This window comes from Idiotropiscis lumnitzeri, chromosome 18 (genome assembly GCF_059441095.1).
Source record: "Idiotropiscis lumnitzeri isolate Australia: NSW breed Sydney's pygmy pipehorse chromosome 18, RoL_Ilum_1.0, whole genome shotgun sequence".
NCBI lineage: Eukaryota > Metazoa > Chordata > Actinopteri > Syngnathiformes > Syngnathidae > Idiotropiscis > Idiotropiscis lumnitzeri.
Window position 1 is genome coordinate 15,049,714 of NC_142408.1, and position 19,262 is coordinate 15,068,975.

The window sequence follows — 19,262 nt, forward strand, 5'->3', positions numbered from 1 at the left end:
TATAATCCGAATGGAAGATCTACTCCTGACTAAATTTAGATGAATGCATTTTGATAAACCAAACCATGTGTGTGACCACATGTACAATGTAATGTGTCAATTGGTGAATTGAATGGGTGGAGGTTGCTACACCACTCAGACCAGAGCAGGAAAAGGGCATACCCACCGCGGGAGGATGGAGAACCAGGTTTCAGAGCTGCCCTCAGATGTTTCACTGGGAAGGAAGAGAGCACGACACATGCTCCCTCTGAAGGCTGTGCACAGTCAAGTTCAGTCCCATTCGGAAATGCCACTCGAATTCCCGTGTTCGTTCAGTCTAGGGCAGTGACTCAGGCAATCCCGAGAGTCCACAAGGAGGATAGTGTTGTTGCTCACTGGGAGATGAGGAAGGAGCTCACAGCGCGTGGAATATTTCGCCCCAGTATCAAGCACCATCGAAAACTTGTCCATCCACCGTCCCCGGAATGCAGGGACCTACCAGTCCTTGAACGCTGAAGCTCCGCGGCCCCCTGTCATGGAATGGGTTACCAGCGGGTTGGTGTCAAGAGTGCTTTGGGAGTGGTTAACGGTGGCGCCCGCCGCGCCGGTGGAGCTCTTTGCGACAGGTATGGCACCGGACCAGAGGATGGCAGATTCCAGAAAGTGGCTCGGTATGTACAGCTCATCACCCAGTGACCCCACACCCCGCAGCAAGAATACACCCCACTCACAACCCCTGTCTATAACCACCGCTACCTCTGTTGCCACAATCCCGACTTCGTTGACTGCCCTGCTACGGACAGCCAGCCTGCTGTGCGCCACGTCACACGAACCTTGCCTAGGAGCAGCATAAGTGGAAGGAGCAGGTCCAATGGGAGCCGCATGCGTCGGCTGCTGCCTTAACTGCTACCCCTTTTTTTCTTTTTTTATCTCTCTTGGCCGCCTAAACCTGCAAGTACAACAATTTTTAGTAACGCTCCTTAATCCCACACTCTATTTTCTTTTTCCAATGTCGTGTACAATTATGTAAAAATGCATTCTACTTCGATTGATTAGCAGTTTTTCAGTGATGGACTATATCGCATGATGTCCGCACCCGGAAGGGGTACGCCCTTGAGGACGGCCCACTGGAACAGCTGTGTAATGACAACATTATTGGTCGGGTCGCTTCCGGAAGTCTCACTCCATTCACGTCTCCCCCTTTCCCGCCTGAAAGACACAGCAACATCGGCCCCATCGGGGCCAGAAATATCTTATGCACGGCACGGCCAATATCACCTGAGGTGTCCCCATTCAGCCGGTGACCATCATGCTGGTCAGCAGATCTGGCCTCGGCCTCAAGTGAGGACAGTTCCTCTTAAATTTTGTCCCGCTTGTAACTCTGTATAAACCAAACCTCTCTTAGTCTGGTGTCTCCTTTGTAGGAGATTTCAACCAACGTGACCTTTTTACAACGTGTCAAATAAACCAATGTTGACCTTTCTGCTATCTTTACAGCTGTGAGAGCTGTCACTAACACTTCCTTCCCCCTTGGGTAATTACAAATGTCTTATCTTCAAACTTCTTTCAAGCATCCAGTCTCCTGGCTTCACTAGTTTAGTGCCCTGCTGGGAGACAGAAAAATCCTCACCACTCTAGATTTGCACCTGTCTTTTGTTTTTCTAACACTTTTCAGATACAGTCAGCTAAAGTTGCTTCAGCAAATATTTCCCATTTGTTCTTTAATTTGAGGTATCCTATAAGGCCTTCCAAACAATGTTTTACAACATCTCAGTCCTAAATACAATGAAATACAATACAGTGCAACTCTCTGTATCTAACTCAAATTAACTCACATAAACACATGCACAGTAGATACCAGAAAAACAACAGAACAGCAACAGTCTCAAGTTGAGTCAAAGGCCCAAATTGTCAAGTTCGCCGGTAGGCGAGGTGGGGAAGGACCCAAGGTGCGAGGAAGCAGGGATAAGGGTAACTTAAAGGGAATTTATTAACTGAGTGAAACAAAGACAAACAACGTGGCAGGGTGCAACAAATAAAGGGCAAACTAAAACATGACTAAACTGGGTCGAGAACGAGGAACAAAGAGAGTGACAAATACTGAGGGACAACGTGAACGAGAGCAAGAACAAGATCGGGAAGCGTCCGTTACAGTCCTGGTATGGAGTGGCAGGAGAAATGTTCAGACACAGAGCTGTCGGGATGAGGTGTTCAAATAGTCCGTTAATCAGGGGAGCAGATGGGAATCAGGTGTGTGATCGTTAATGGGGAGCAGGTGCGTGGCTGGTGAGGGCGAGGTGCTGAGGGGAAACGCTCCTACTCGGCTGATCAAAACAAAAACAAAGTGCACATGGCAGGGAGGTGACGAAAACAATAACAAAACCGCATGCACACGAAATCAATAACAAAACCCTGTCATGCCCGACGCGGATCATGACAGTACCCCCCCCTCAAGGGACGGATTCCAGACGTCCCACAGAAAAGAAAAAAAAAAAAGAAGAACAAAAGGAAAACCATGTCCAAAACGAGGGTGGGCGGAAGGGGTCGGGAGGTGGGACCACCACCCGAGTTCGAGACCGGTCTGGTGGATGTCCGGGAGGCCAGACCAGCGAGTCCCGTCGTGGCCATTTGGGCGGACGGCCGGGAGGCGGAACCAAGGCCCGCGAGCGAGACCGGTCTGGCGGATGTCCTGGAGGCCAGACCAGCGAGTCCCGTCGGGGCCATTCGGGCGGACGTCCGGGAGGCCAGATCGATGAGTCCACCCGTGGCCATTCAGGCGGACGTCCGGGCGCACCCGAGACAGGAACTTGGAGCGGCGGCTGGTTGTCGTACCCCGCCGAGACAGGAACGTGGAGCGGCGGCTGGTCGTCGAGCCCCGCCGAGACAGGAACGTGGAGCGGTGACGAACCAGATGCAGCCGAGACCGGAACGTGGAGCGGCGGCTGGTCGTCGTCTACCGCCGAGGCAGGAACGTGGAGCGGCGGCTGGTCGTCAAACCCCGCCGAGACAGGAACGTGGAGCGGCGGCTGGTCGTCGAGCCCCGCCGAGACAGGAACGTGGAGCGGCGGCTGGTCGTCGAACCCCGCCGAGACAGGAACGTGGAGCAGCGGCTGGTCGTCGAGCCCCGCCGAGACCGGAACGTGGAGCGGCGGCTGGTCGTCGAACCCCGCCGAGACAGGAACGTGGAGCGGTGACGAACCAGATGCAGCCGAGACCGGAACGTGGAGCGGCGACGAGTCGTCGAGTGTCGCCGACACAGGAGCCAGGAGCGACCGTGGGTCATCGAGTGCTGCTGGGGCAGGCACTTGCGACGGGCGCAGGACAGGCGCCGTCGGATCCTGGACCGGAGGCGTACGCGGGACGGGCTCCGCCGGAACGTGAGCTTGGGGCGGACGCACAATGTGCTCCGCCTGAACGTGAACCTGGGACGGACGCACAACGTGCTCCGCCTGAACTTGAGCTGGGGACGGACGCACGACGTGCTCCGCCTGAACTTGAACTGGGGACGGACGCACAACGTGCTCCGCCTGAACGTGAACCTGGGACGGACGCACAACGTGCTCCGCCTGAACTTGAACAGGGGACGGACGCACGACGTGCTCCGCCTGAACATGAACTGGGGACGGACGCACAACGTGCTCCGCCTGAACGTGAACCTGGGACGGACACACAACGTGCTCCGCCTGAACGGGAACCTGGGACGGACGCACAACGTGCTCCGCCTGAACGGGAACCTGGGACGGACGCACAACGTGCTCCGCCTGAACTTGAACTGGGGACGGACGCACAACGTGCTCCGCCGGGACATGGACTGGGGACGGACGCACAACGTGCTCCGCCGGGACATGGACTTGGGGCGGACGCGGGACGTGCTCCGCCGCAACATGGACTTGGGGCGGACGCAGGACGCGCACCACCGGAACATGGACTTGGGGCGAACGCACGACGTGCACCGCCGAAACATAAACTTGGGGCGGACGCAGGACGTGCTTCGCTGGGACATGGACTTGGGGCAGGCGCACGACGTGCTCCGCCGGAACGTGGACCTGGGGCGCTGGCAGGGCGCCGGAACGAGGCTCAGCAACTGGCGAGGAGCCGAGACGGGGCTCAGCAACAGGCGGGGAGCCGGAACGGGGCTCAGCAGCTGGCGGGGAGCCGGGACGGGGCTCAGCAACTGGCGGGGAGCCTGAACGGGGCTCAGCAGCTGGCGGGGAGCCGGAGTGGGACTCTGGAGGCTGCAGCGGACGAGGAACCGGCACAGGGGGCTGCCGCTGACGAGGAGCCGGCACAGGAGGCTGCCGCTGACGAGGAGCCGGCACTGGAGGCTGCAGCTGACGAGGAGCCGGCACTGGAGGCTGCAGCTGACGAGGAGGGACCAGATCCCTATCCGCCCGCCGCCATAGGGAATCAGGGAAACGGGAGACAGGAGGAACAGAAGTAACCGAGACTATGGGGGCTGGTGAACGTGAACTATGAGACGAAACGGGAACGTGACCAGGTGCGGAAACCGATGGGGGACGAGGTGTACGTGAACGGTGAGACGCAACGGGAACGTGACTAGGTGCAGAATTTGACGGGGGAAGAGGTGAACGACGTGGCTGTGACTTGCGCGACTCGGGGAGTGAAGCGCGCGTGGTACCGTGGGGAGTAGCCGAACCCCCACTGTAACGAACTCACAAGTGCATTTGTTTGATACTTTATTTTGAAGTTATAATTTTGATGCCATATGCTTTTAGTTTGGTGCGCTTCCGGTATGAGCAGGAAGTATACATTAACATTACGCTATTTAAGGGGGCGTTTCCAAAGGAAAGGAAAGGAAAGGAAGGAAAAGGAGAAGGAAAAGTTTAACAATCTTGACATTGCCGATCAAGAAATCAGTTTTACGCAATCTAACGGAAACTTTCTAAGGCTGCAAGCACCTGGCTGGAATGGGAACAAGGTATTTAATTGTTGTTTTGTTTCATCGTTATTTCGTTGGCCGTGATTTACCCATGCACGGGTGTTTCATGACATAATTAACTGCTGTCACTCTGACAATAGCGTCCATTTGTCGATTTTGTAGTATTGCGGGTTTTTGTTGTAACTTTATTTTATCACGTATGGCCAAAGTAGTTACATGGATTTGATTGCATGCCGTTGAGAGCTCTCATTTATGTTTATTATGGTTTGTTTTACACTGTAGCTCTTACGGTGTTTCCACAATGAAATCAAGACAACAAAGGGAATAAAAGACTCTGTGGAACATCAGTACGCTTCACCATTGTCTGGCTGGGTTCGCTACAGTAAGAGCTTGAACTACACCGCTCCGTGACGACCTGTTGCTTCCACGAGGGGGCGTGACAGCGGATCTACACGCCATGCCCGGCATTGCTGCTTCATCGCCTGGGTACCTGGTCTCATCAGCAGAGCATGAGGCAGCACACCAACGCTGAAACTGGGCAACAGTCTCATAAACTCGGTGCAATGGTCAAGTACAGTCACGATCACTGACTTTGATGCTGAACTTCCGGTAAGCTGAACACATGAACAGCTTCCTCGACTGGAACACCGAACATTTATAAACACATCAAAGGAAGGAGACTGTTGAGATCTACAAAAATTGGACTATTTTGGCATACTCTTTATATTTAAGGATTTGTTATATTTGCATTGATTCAACAGCATGTGTCATTTCAAGTTAAAATATTTCATTCATCCATATTTGAGCGTGATAAGTGTTAGTATATAATTACTTAAACTCTAACGTTGTCTCTTGCACTACAGTTATTTGAAATTGGGGCTTAATATTCACTGTTATTTGAAAGCTTGCACCTGTGTTTAATATATGCTCGTTAATAGAAATTCTGGCTGTTGATGGCAAAATTAGTAAATAGTGACTGAGAACAAATTCACTCCTGATTTGATAATTCTGAGGGTTAGTGATGTCAAAGTCAGATAACACTAAGGAAACAGAGCAGATGGATAGTTCCCAGCATAAAGTTCCCAATCTCCAGAGTGAGCATCATACAGCTGTGAGTGCACTTGAGGAATCACACTTAAAAGAAATGAACAAAGAAGGTCAGTCTGATAATCCAGGTGAACTTGCAAGCACAGCGGCTGGTCTTCGACGTTCTGAGCGTGCACGGAATCCTACTCAGAAAATGCGTGCACTACAAATGGAAGAATTTAGCAAAAGGGAGAAAAGACTCATCTCCATGTATGAGAATTGGAAACTCACGGTACGTAAAGCAAGACGTCAACTTAAGTCGCCGATGACGGAAGATGAGCTCTGGCCACTTATTGAGGATCTTAAAAATGCCAAGGATGATATTATGGACATATATTTTGCAATTAGGGAGCTCTCCACCCCAACCATCGCAGTAAGAAGACGAGTTGATACTTGTGAATCCGTTACCACAGAACTGATAATCATCGCCCACAACAGAGCAATAGATGATGAAGGGATGTTCAATGAGGAACAGGAGAGACACCGCCTCCATGAACTACTACACCGCGACTATGGAAGGTCTGTTTTTGGATCTTCTGTCTCCTCCACCTGCCACAGTAAGTCTGACCAGCACTCTGCGACTTCAGACATGACAGCTAAACGTGCAGAGGCAGCAGGCGAACTATCGCCGAAGGAGATAAATTATGAGTTGATGATAGCAGAAGAGAAACAAAAGGCAGTGATAAGACAGCTAGAAGAGCAACAATTGACAGCTTTAGAAGCACTCAAAGCACACAGGCATGAGTTGCATCGTTTGCAGGCAGAAAAGGAAACACAAAGACATGATTTGCATTGTTTGCAGGCGGAAAAGGTAGTACGAGTAGCTAAAGGCAAGCTGAGCATGTACAATAAGGAAATGGAACGTGAAGCTCTTGACTGCCTGGGCAAGGAAAAGGACCAAGACGCCAAAATACTGCCGGCAACTGCTGTCCCGCCATTGCCGGCTGCAACTGCCTCTCATAACGAGATTTCCACTCTTGCTCAAGTCTTTCAAGATAGCTTAGCATTGAATAGGCTCCCAGTTCCTGAGCCATTCATTTTCACTGGTGATCCCATGCGATTCACTGAATGGAAAGCAGCATTCTCCTCTCTTGTTGACCAAAGAGTAATCACTCCTGCTGAAAAACTGTACTATTTAAGGAAATATGTTGGTGGACAAGCACTTCATGTCTTAGATGGGACCTTCTTCCGAACTGATGATGGGGCCTACCAGGATGCCTGGAACAAATTAAACCATCGCTTTGGTCATCCATTTAGCATACAAAGAGCATTCAGAGCAAGGTTATCTAACTGGCCCAGGATTCTATCTAAAGATGCCGAAGGACTCCGAAACTTCTCAGACCTCCTTAATGCCTGTCGAGATGCCATGCCTCACGTTAAAGGCCTTGACATATTGAATGACTGTGAGGAGAACCAGAAGCTGGTCCAGAAACTACCAGATTGGGCAGCTTCGCGCTGGAACCGGCACGTAACACAAAGCCTGAATGAAAGACAGGAATTCCCGAGTTTCAAGGAGTTCGCAATATTTGTGTCTAGCGAAGCAGAGATTGCCTGTAATCCAATCACATCCCTCCATGTACTTCGTTCATCAGGTTCTAATCCTGAGAAAAGAACAGCCAGAGACTTAAAGACAAACAAGGCTAGTGTTTTCGCAACTAACACAGCTACAGATGAAATCCCAAAGACAGAGCAGAAAAAGTTGAAGTCCATATGCATACTTTGTCAAGATGCGAAGCATCAGCTCCATTCATGTTCCAAGTTCAAAGAAATGTCACTGTTCGAACGACGCAACTACATAAAAGAAAATAAACTCTGCTATGGTTGCTTGAAATATGGCCACGGTGCAAAGGAGTGTCGTCATCGCCTCCTCTGTGACAATTGCAAAGGGAAGCATCCAACAGTTCTTCATGACTACAACTATAAAAAGGAAAGGTCTTCCACAGAAATTAGATCCAGTCATGATGCTACTTCACTCAGTGTCACGAGCAAGGGCGTGTCCTGCACAACAATGGTGGTGCCAAGTGTGGGTGTCTTCCAAAGCTGATCCAACTGTGGAGAAACTTGTTTACGCCATGCTGGACACCCAAAGTGATACGACATTCATCAGCCAGGAAGTGAGCGACAGCCTCAAGGCTGAAAGACACCCAATTAAGTTGAAACTGACTACCATGAGTGGCACAAACATAGTCATCCCTAGTCAAACTGTTTTTGGCCTTCGTGTGAGAGGATATAGCTCTGCTGTTCAGGTTGATCTTCCAGTTACCTACACAAAGGATTGCATACCAGTAAATCGCGCTCACATTCCCACTTGCGAGACTGCTGAGCAATGGAGTCATCTCAAGGGAATAGTAGATGAGCTTCAACCACTGAAAGACTGTGAGGTAGCACTTCTGATAGGCTACAACTGCTCTCGAGCCATGGCGCCTAGGCAAGTAATTTTGGGAGGTGATGAGGAACCCTATGCTATACGGACGGATCTTGGATGGAGCATTGTAGGGAGATCATCACAAAGCTATGAGTCACAGAGCATGAGCCGCCTGTGTCACAGGGTAATGGTAAAGGAGCTGCCTCCAGCGACACCGGCCGATGCTATTCGTATCTTAGAATTCGACATTAAGGGTGGCAAGGAGAACAGCAACATCGATTCAAAGGGTTTGAAGTTCATCAGGAGAGATCCCTACGTCGACAACAGCCTGACAAGTGTTGGAAGCAAAGAAGAGGCCATTGAAATTGCCAGAGAAGCTTGTGAACTCTGCGCCACAGGCGGTCACAGACTCCACAAGTGTGAAATGACCGGGACGTCCAAAAAAGGCATGCTACCTTCTGAACTCGCAGTCAATATGGAAAGTATAGATCTCTCATTTGATAACCTTACCACTGTAACAGACGAAGAGGCAGAATATCGCTTAATTAAGAAACTCCAAAAAGGTGTCTATCCAGCAGACTTTAAATTGTTACTTAAAGTGAATTCCTTACCATCGCACAGTCCACTGTACTCTCTTGATCCATTCCCTGATAAGGATGGAGTCCTCAGGGTGGGAGAGCACCCGACAATCATCCCAAGAGATCATCACATTATGAAGATGATTATTGGTCATTTCCACGAAAAGGCAAACCATCCCGGCAAAGGTCTTAAAAATAAGGAAATTAGCTTAATCGGTTTCTGGACTCCGGGAATCGACAGGGCAGTGTCGTTCTACATGAGAAAAAGGAAGAAGAAGAAGATAGAGAGACAAAGAAGGAAAAAAAAGGAGAAAAAAAAAAGAGACGCACTCTGGAATCAGTGGAGATTGAACAAAGTATCTGAAACTACTATTGACAAAGATGGGCTTGGAAGGAGAGTTAAGGTCTGCCTTGTAGACAAGGAGCTCGGAAAGGAAGGAGAGCGCCTCCACAAGCTGTCCACAGTGGAGCGCCCAGTTCACAAGCTAGTCCTGCTTTTAGAAGCTGATTAGACTCACTCGATAACTGAAAGTATTTTGCTCTTGCCCAAGTTATCTCATTAGAGAAATTCTATTTACGGTCAGAAATCATTCGTACCTAATGTAAACCAAATACCCTTCCATTATTTACTAATGATTTGGTGCATTTGATGATACAAATGATACAAGTGCATTTGTTTGATACTTTATTTTGAAGTTATAATTTGGATGCCATATGCTTTTAGTTTGGTGCGCTTCCGGTATGAGCAGGAAGTATACATTAACATTACGCTATTTAAGGGGGCGTTTCCAAAGGAAAGGAAAGGAAAGGAAGGAAAAGGAGAAGGAAAAGTTTAACAATCTTGACATTGCCGATCAAGAAATCAGTTTTACGCAATCTAACGGAAACTTTCTAAGGCTGCAAGCACCTGGCTGGAATGGGAACAAGGTATTTAATTGTTGTTTTGTTTCATCGTTATTTCGTTGGCCGTGATTTACCCATGCACGGGTGTTTCATGACATAATTAACTGCTGTCACTCTGACAATAGCGTCCATTTGTCGATTTTGTAGTATTGCGGGTTTTTGTTGTAACTTTATTTTCTCACGTATGGCCAAAGTAGTTACATGGATTTGATTGCATGCCGTTGAGAGCTCTCATTTATGTTTATTATGGTTTGTTTTACACTGTAGCTCTTACGGTGTTTCCACAATGAAATCAAGACAACAAAGGGAATAAAAGACTCTGTGGAACATCAGTACGCTTCACCATTGTCTGGCTGGGTTCGCTACACCCACTGAGGCGCCATCGTTGGCCGCCACGTGGGGGTGCCCGGAAGGCCAACCGGGTGCCCCAGTAAGGGCTCGCGGTGGCAGAAGGGGAGAAAGGGTCAATCCAGAGGGGTGCCCACGAATCATCATGAGAGGAAGAATAGCTTGCGAATTCCGACTCTGAGTCGTCGTCAAGATCAGAGTCGACGAGCACGGGGGAAGGCATGACGGAGGGGTACTCATTAACGTGATCACGGAAAGCAAAGGGTGAAAACGGCGTGGAGCGAAAAATGGGATCTACATGGGGGACACGGGGTTGGTCGGCAGGCGGAGGAGAGAAGTCCAGACGGCGACAACGGCGACGCCGCCGAGAGCTTCCTGCTGGGTCCGGATGTGGTCGGAACATTCTGTCAAGTTCGCCGGTAGGCGAGGTGGGGAAGGACCCAAGTTGCGAGGAAGCAGGGATAAGGGTAACTTAAAGGGAATTTATTAACTGAGTGAAACAAAGACAAACAACGTGGCAGGGTGCAACAAATAAAGGGCAAACTAAAACATGACTAAACTGGGTCGAGAACGAGGAACAAATGGGTGTGTCCAATTAAAATTGTCACCCAAGTGTTCACCTGTGTCGGTTGTTTACATTTCAGATTTAGCAGTAGTTGTTGTGTCTGTGTCAGCGTCTTACCACCATCTCGCTCTGCTCCATACCATACCATTCCATTACATGCTCCTTTCGCTCCATCACTTCTGTCATCCCGCATCCTATGTTCAAACGCCAACATCGTCCACACAAAGCACACGCCAGCAAGCAAAATAGTCAATAAGTTAAACAGTTGCATCGTCATCGTCTTTGTTCAGACTCGAAAGTGTCTGACTTTGATCCAATTCATGCCATCTACACATTCCCTCTCTTGACCTGCCCGTCCGGGCGGTCAACCTCTAAGCTCAACCTTGGCGGGCACAAATACTGGGGCCGGGCGCAACTGTGAGTTATGGTACCACTTTTGTCCTGTAGTTCCCAATTGGAAGGCGTGTGAGGTTCTAGCCAGAACTCTAAACTGTCCTTATCAGCGAGATTGAGTCCACCTCCGGGAAAGCACCCGGAGGTTGATGTACGGAGTGATGTCCGACTCCAGTGATGCTGAGTTCAAATATCTAACTGTGTTTAGAGATTACAAATTAAGCCTTGAGCTAACGCACCAATTTTGATTGTTTTGGACAAATTTTAAAGCAACCCAAATGAAATAGTAACCATTTATGCTTAAAATAAAAAATCCCAAAACTATAATAACGCAGATTCCAAATTAAACCATTTTCTTTTTTTTTTTTTACGGGAAGAATAGGTGCTCTCCAAGACAGACAGCTCCAAGACCGCTGCAGTCTTCACCTCCTATTGTCTCCAGAATGCTTCAATCCACCTCCAGGCTGTGCCCACACTGATTCTGTCAACTGGGGGAGGGGGTAGAGACAGTAAAAACAATCGCGGAGCTGTGGAGCCGAGCCTGGGTCCACAACACCTCTATCAGAGACTCACACAGAACTACCATTTCCGAGCGAACTTCCCTGGAAATTTTGAAATTTAGTAATGTCCCCAAAACCAAAGAATTTGTAGTCGGTGCTGAAATATGATCTCCCGATTGTGACGCGGAGTATTCAACAACTATGGGGTCTAGATCTCTAGTATGATGACGCTCATCAATATTCAATGCGATTTGTGGCTCGGCGAAAGTTAACAATTCATACCATTTCCGCTGCTCAGGGACAAGGCACGCGTGCGAGGCAACGCCGGTAGACATAACAAATATATAATTCTAACGCAAGATGCACTCATGACTAAATTTGGATGAGTGCATTTTTGATAAACCAAATCATGTTTGTGATCACATGTACAATGTGATATGTCAATTGGTGAATTGAATGGGTGGCGGTTGCTCAACCACTCAGACCAGAGCAGGAACAGGGCATACCCACCGCGGGAGGATGGGAACCAGGTTTCAGAGCTGCCCTCAAATGTTTCAGTTCAGTTTAGCCACAGGGAAGGAAGAGAGCACGACATGTGCTCCCTCCGTGGGATGTGCACAGTCAAGTTCAGTCCCATCCGGGAATGCCACTCGAATTCCAGTGTTCGTTCAGTCAATGGCAGTGACTCAGGCAATCTTGAGAGTCCACATGGCTCAGTGGGGGTTGCGGAAGGAGCTCATAGCTCGCCCCAATATCCAGCACCATCGAAAACTTGTCCATCCACCGTCCCCGGAATGCTAGGACCTGCTAGTCCTCGAACGCTGAAGCTCCGCGGCCCCCTGTCACGGAATGGGGTACGAGCGGGTTTGTGTCAAGTGCGTTGGGAGTGGGTAACGGTGGCGCCCCCTGCGCTGGTGGAGCTCTTTCTGACAGATATGGCACCGGAGGATGGCACATTCCAGAAAGTGGCTCGGCATGGACAGCTCATCACCCAGTGACCCCACACCCTGCAGCAAGAGCACACCCCACTCACAACCCCCGTCTGTAACCACCCATACCTCTGTTACTGCAATCCCAACCTCGTTGACTGGCCTGCTATGGACAGCAGCCAGTCTGCTGTTGCGCTGCGTCACCCGAACCTTGCCCAGAAGCAGCAGAAGTGGAAGGAGCAGCTGCCTCCTTTTTTCTTATCTCTCTTGGCCTTCTAAACCTGCAAGTACAACAATTTTAGCCACGCTCCTTAATCCAATCCCGTATTTTCCTTTTCTGATGTCGTGCAAAATTATGTACAAAATGTGTTCTACTTAGCCCGAGTAGCATTTCTCATTGATGGACTATTTCGCCTGATTTCTGCCACTGGGAGGGGCACGCCCTTGTGGGCGGCCAACTGGAACAGCTGTGTAATGTCGACATTATTGGATGGGTCACTGCCGGAAGTCTCACTCCATTCACGTCTCGCCCTGGCCACATAGACCAGGCCTGTCTCCCCCTTCCCCACCTGAAAGACACAGCAACATCAACCCCAACGGGCCAGAAATATCTGATGCACGGCACGGCCAATCTCACCTGAGGTGTCCCCACTTAGCTGGTGACCATCATGCTGGTCAGCAGGTCTGGCCTCGGCCTCAAGTGAGGACAGTTCCTCTTCAATGAATTTTGTCCCGCTTGCAACTCTGTATAAACCTCTTAGTCTGGTGTCTCCTTTGTAGGAGATTTCAACCAACGTGACCTCTTTACAACGTGTGACCTCTTTACAACGTGTCGAATAAACCAATGTTGACCTTTCTGCTGTCTTTACAGCTGTGAGAGCTGTTACTAACCCCTCCTTCCCCCTTGGGTAATTACAAATGTCTTATCTTCAAACTTCTTAGAAGCACCCAGTATCCTGGCTTCACTATATTAGTGCCCCTGCTGGGAGACAGAAAGATCCTTGTCACTCTAAATTTGCGCCTGTCTTTTGTTTTCCTAACACTTTTCACATATGGTCAGCTAAAGTTGCTTTAACAACTATTTCCCATTTGTTCTTAAATTTGAGGTATTCTATAAGTTCTTCCAAACAGTGTTTTACAATGTCTTAGTCCTAAATACAATGAAATACGTTACAATGGAAAATATCAGAATAACATTCAGGGTCATTTTTGTCTGAAATATCTCCTCTACAACAACCTACCCTTGCGTTAAGTGAGTAATTTTCCATAAAAACAGTGCCACTAATTCGACATTAACTTCAAGTATCACTGCTGTGGTGCTGTATTATATGGAAAAGTCTGAACAATCCAAGAAAATTTTGCCCTATCCTGGACTGGGTGTGTGTTATCTAGTCGCGCATCCAATGTGAATATATCTTATATCTCCCTCCTTGTTGAGGAGAACCTCCGGGATGGGCGTGGTGAGGCGCTATTTGAAGCGTTCTCCGGCCTTCTGGTCACACCGGTCACATGTCACCTCAAACCTGTGGACAGAACTGGACGAGTGGCACTCGCCAGTGAGAATGAGAAGGGGTAAATTATCTTCCTTCCAAAACTTTCAGTTTTGCATAACTTTTGTGTAATAACGTCAATCAACCATTCACTTGATGTTTGAATTTAATTACTCCAATCTTTCTCCAATAACGATTTGAAAATCAATACTCGGGAGTGCAATAGGGATTCAGGTTGATCAGGCCTGTCCACCCATCGCACCCTAAGTACTGTAAGGGCTTGCCGGTGACCTCAAACAATTTTCTGTCCTGAGGCCCGTCCCTTAAACATTCACTCAAACCACATATGCATCCAAACACTTTTTCTTTCACACTTTCATTCACCAAACGATACTTTCCAATTCCACACAGAGACCCCTCCCTTGGCGCGTCCGCCTTGATTTCACTGAGATTTGTGCTGGCAGATCCATAATTTTGCCTTAATTTAGCCAGCGTATGCCAAAATTTACAACTGTGGGTCTCTGGATTTTCCCATTCACTCCCCGTGAAGTTGTTTCTCCTCTCAAGGACGTAGCTGACGAAACTGCACCTGTGACATCAAACAGCTCATAGATGCGAATGTTAGCAGTCTGGTATTTATGGAATGATGTCATATCCTCTAAAATTGTCATGTCAGCGTTCGCGTCGTACAGTCAAAAAAAAAAAAACATCTGTCTTCCACCTTTGTCACATTTAATACACATCAGTTAATAAATCATCTACAAAACTATTTAGTCCAACTTTATATTTGGTAAACCAATCTCCAATGGCTAGATATTCCCCGTTCCAAAGATTTTCTTTCAACATGTCCATAGAATACTTCACTTAAAACTTATCCCAAAACCATAATCCCTTTGCTTAAAAATTAAAATTTTAATAAGACTGTCGCTGCTCTGCCGTTCCTCAGGTGTCCCCTGCATGTTTCAGTGTTCAACTTGCGTTCATACTCCCTGCCAATTTATATTTATTGTTCGGTTGAATATATACTTTACCCCATGCTCTACTCCACTAGTATTGCAAAAGCACTGCTCCACAGCATGAACCATGCTCGACCACATGGATGAGACCCCCCGGAGAGCGAACGCCTGAAGACTGGATTCCATTGCTGTAACATCAAGGGAGGTGTGCCTGAGACACACCTCTGACACAAAAGGACTGAGTGCCACAGCAACAAAAGGCATATCTTCCTTTTAAAGGAGTGGAAGAGTTGAAACCTGGCTAGTTTTATTCGATGTCCTGCATCTTGTGTCACTGTTATTCTGTGGAATGCTGTGTGGGTGGCTGGTGAAGTTGGAAAAAGAAAGTGAAAGAATGTGAGGTTTGGGAGGTTTTAGGTCGGTGCCTGGCGCAGACAGATACCTCGAGGGGGAAGGGATGCACAAGAAACTGGACCCTTCAGCCACAAGCAGGAGGGGCCACCACTTGAAGAAAGACCAAGAGGAGCAAGCTAAAGTTAACTGCAGCATACACATAGCCAATAGAATCATGCCAGGATGCCTTTGTCTCTGTGTCATTTGCATATTGTGTCTATAAATTAATGCTGAACAGCGAAGACAAAGAGAGCTGTATTGAGAGGGACCCAAACTCAAGTTGTAGATTTGTGTGTTAGGAATAAATCCACTCGTGTGTGAAAATGCCGGCTTCCTGATACCTTTCTATTGCAGAACGAGCGCGCATATTGTTGGATGAGTGAGAGTTGGGTAAAGTCACAAATTGGAGTCAGATTATTAATTTGAGTTTACATTGGTTTAAAATTAAATTCTAACATTGATTTAAAGATAAATTCCAACACTTTTCAATCAGTTAACGACTGCCATTGATGCCTGTTTTTCCTCTTGTGTCTGAAATGTTTACATGTTCCTGCTGGTGCTCTCTGTGACTCGTTATCTTTTGCATCTCAAACCATTCTGCCCCCCCAAGGTGACTACGGGGCCATTAATTGCGCCGTCGGAACGGGCGGCGGCTCAAACACATACTGTTGCGAGTCTGGCAACTGTGGATAAATGCCTCACAGACATTCCGTCTTTTCTTCCACTTTTTCAATCACTTCATCCTCTTTCTCTGACTTCCTCCTCCTACTTGGGAACGAGCATCTAACTTCAAAGGGCTGTGAACTCTTTGTTACAGCACACTCATGATTTTACGATTACACCTCTACCCATTGCCTTCTGTAAAATCTTTCTCACTCTTATTTTTTCCTTTAATTTTCCAAATTCACTGTAGCCTTACCAAAGCCACTCAAACAATCAAGGTATCAAATCACAAACTACAAAGTCAGGAACCACCTATGCTCTTGCAAAGGTTTCTCATGCTCTCAAAAGCTTCATTCAATTATGATTTCATAACACCAATCTTTTTCTTTGTGTCATTTCCATCTGTGCATTTCATTCCAGTTACTAATTACAGTTACCTTAATAGAAAGACCATCAACTCAAGTATGAAACATGAAATATTTATTTCTTCAATTCCTCCTTACAGCAGACCCTAATTCTTATCCTTTTCATTTGTTCAAGTCACACCTTCTTCAATCACCAAACTCTGTCATTCTCAATACTGCCTGTTTCACCATCCTCCTTTCAATGGAACATTAATTGTTCCTTTCTCTTTTCTACACATTCTGCATCTTTTTCACATTCCTTTTCTTTTCTTATTGAACTTCCAATCGCTACACTGACACAATTTCTTCTCTTTTCTCTAGCTTTCTTTCTTTCTCTTTTCTTATTTCATCCCTACTTCATGTTTTTCTTCTCTTTTTTATGTTTCAATTTTATGAATTTATCCTTAATCTCCGTGCCACACCCGGGACCCGAGACCACTATAACACTTCCTCTCCTTCGCCATCTTGAAATCAAAATCCACTCGTGCGTGTCCCAAACACACTTCTTACGCAGAACAATTTTAGCCTTCACATTCACACCGCTTCCACTCTGATATTTTAAATCGTATCTTAACCACGAATAGTTCCAAACTATTCTAGTAGGTAAATCCCAGATTTTACTCTACTATCGTCCACACTTTTACACATATTTATTTATATATTTATTTATTTATTTAACCATATCGTATCTTAACCACGAATAGTTCCAAACTATTCTAGTAGGTAAATCCCAGATTTTACTCTACTATCGTCCACACTTTTACACTTATTTATTTATATATTTATTTATTTATTTATATATTTTAACGCCGTTCCACTCCTCCTTCCTCTTATAATCTATTTATTTATATATTTATTTAACCATATATATTTTAACACCATTCCGCTCCGCCTTCCTCTTATAATTTAGCGTTGCCAATATGCAGAATTTGAAAAGGATCTGCTTACCTTATGTCACTGTGGGCCCAAGAGGAAGGCCGGTCGGATGTGCGGCTCCTTTATTCTTTATCAGGTCGTCACCTGGTGTGGACGTGGGCCCCAGGCCCGAGTCCCAGACTCTTGTGGTTTTTCATGAAGCCCCAGGCTTCCTTTGAGCCCCAGACTCTTGAAGTCCCAGACTTCTTTTCTTTTCTTAGAGTCCCAGACTCTCTTTGAAGTCCCAGACTTCTATTACCTCACATGCATCACGTCGGGGTCACCATAAATTGTTGGAATTTATCTTTATATCAATGTTAGAATTTAATTTTAAACCAATGTAAACTCGAATTAGTAATCTGACTCCAATTTGCGACCTTAACCAACTCCCACTCATCCAACAATATGCGCGCTCGTTCTGCAATAGAAAGGTATCAGGAAGCCGGCATTTTCACGCACAAAGTGGATTTATTCCCAATACAGATTTTCTACATGGCCCCTGGGTCTCGAGTCCCTCTCAATACAACTCTACACCTCTCTTGCCACCAGCGAATGTGTTCTAGGATCTCATCACTCAAAAGTAGCCGTTCGTTAGTTACTAATCATTGATTCCATTTTAGCTCTACTTCATCAATCCTCTTAGTCCAATTGCAACCACTTTTATCACTCTTCCTAAAATTTTGACACACAGACAAACACACAAACGTATACACGGGCCCACAAAACGACACACACAGTTCTCAACACTGAACAGCTACAAACAATAATAACATGTTAATAACAGCAGCGCAATCTATCTTTATATTTGGCCAATAATAAGTCATTCAATTCAACTAATATCTCTCATAATTATGTATGTGCAACCCTGTAGGGCCAGTGCAGCCTTTGCCACAAATGCACACTGCCACTTATACACGCAGCACATTCAGGTGAGCGCATTTTAGATTTATCTATCTTTTTGGGGGTTTTCTTTGTCTGCTCGATGCAGTTCTGTCTGATCTAGTCATCATTCTATATGGCGTTACCTGATGTGGAGATGGGGGTAACTCAGGATACAGGGGGGCAGTTGCACCCTCCCTTCTTTACCTTCTTCAACCACTTTCTCTGTCATTCTCAATACTGGTCCTGTTTCATCATCCTCCTTTCTATGGAACATTAATTGTTCCTTTCTCTTTTCTACACATTCTCCATCTTTCTTTTCACATTCCTTTTCTTTTCTTATTGAACTTCCAATCTCTACACTGCAGCGTATCCCTGGGTTTTATTTCACTACCTAATGTCCCCATTTTAGAAAATTTGGACCAGTTTGTCAACACCTAGGGTGTTCTAAAAACTGGTTTCTCATCAGTAGGACAGCAACTCAAATTTCCTGTTGTGGTAATTCTCACTTTAACCTTTTCAGGTGGAGAATTCTTGCCTTTGTTTACTGATGTGCTCAGGCCATCCTCTCTCTATTAGTCCTGCAACACATTGAAGTTCGGGGTCAGCGGCTGTTGCTACCCTAATTTCTTCCAACTTGCCTGTAGATGTTGGGATCCCTTCCACCACACTAGCCACATAACAGGCCACGTCGCTATGCGTTTCGTTTACAGTGTTTACGTTAGGTAGCGGGCTGCGTGACAACGCGTCCTCAACAATCAGGGTTTTCCCAGGAGCATATTCTGCGATAGGGTTGAATCTCATTAGTCTCATGAGAAGACGCTGGCAACGTAAGGGTACATTATCCAAGCTTAGATTGTTGATGAGAGGTACAAGCGGCTTGTGATCAGTTACCAACTTGAACTGTTCCAGTCCGTTAAGGTATCTGTCGAACTTCTCACACGCCCAGACCCCAGCCAATGCTTCCTTTTCTATCTGTGCGTAGCGAGATTCTGCATCGCTTAGCTTTCGGGAGC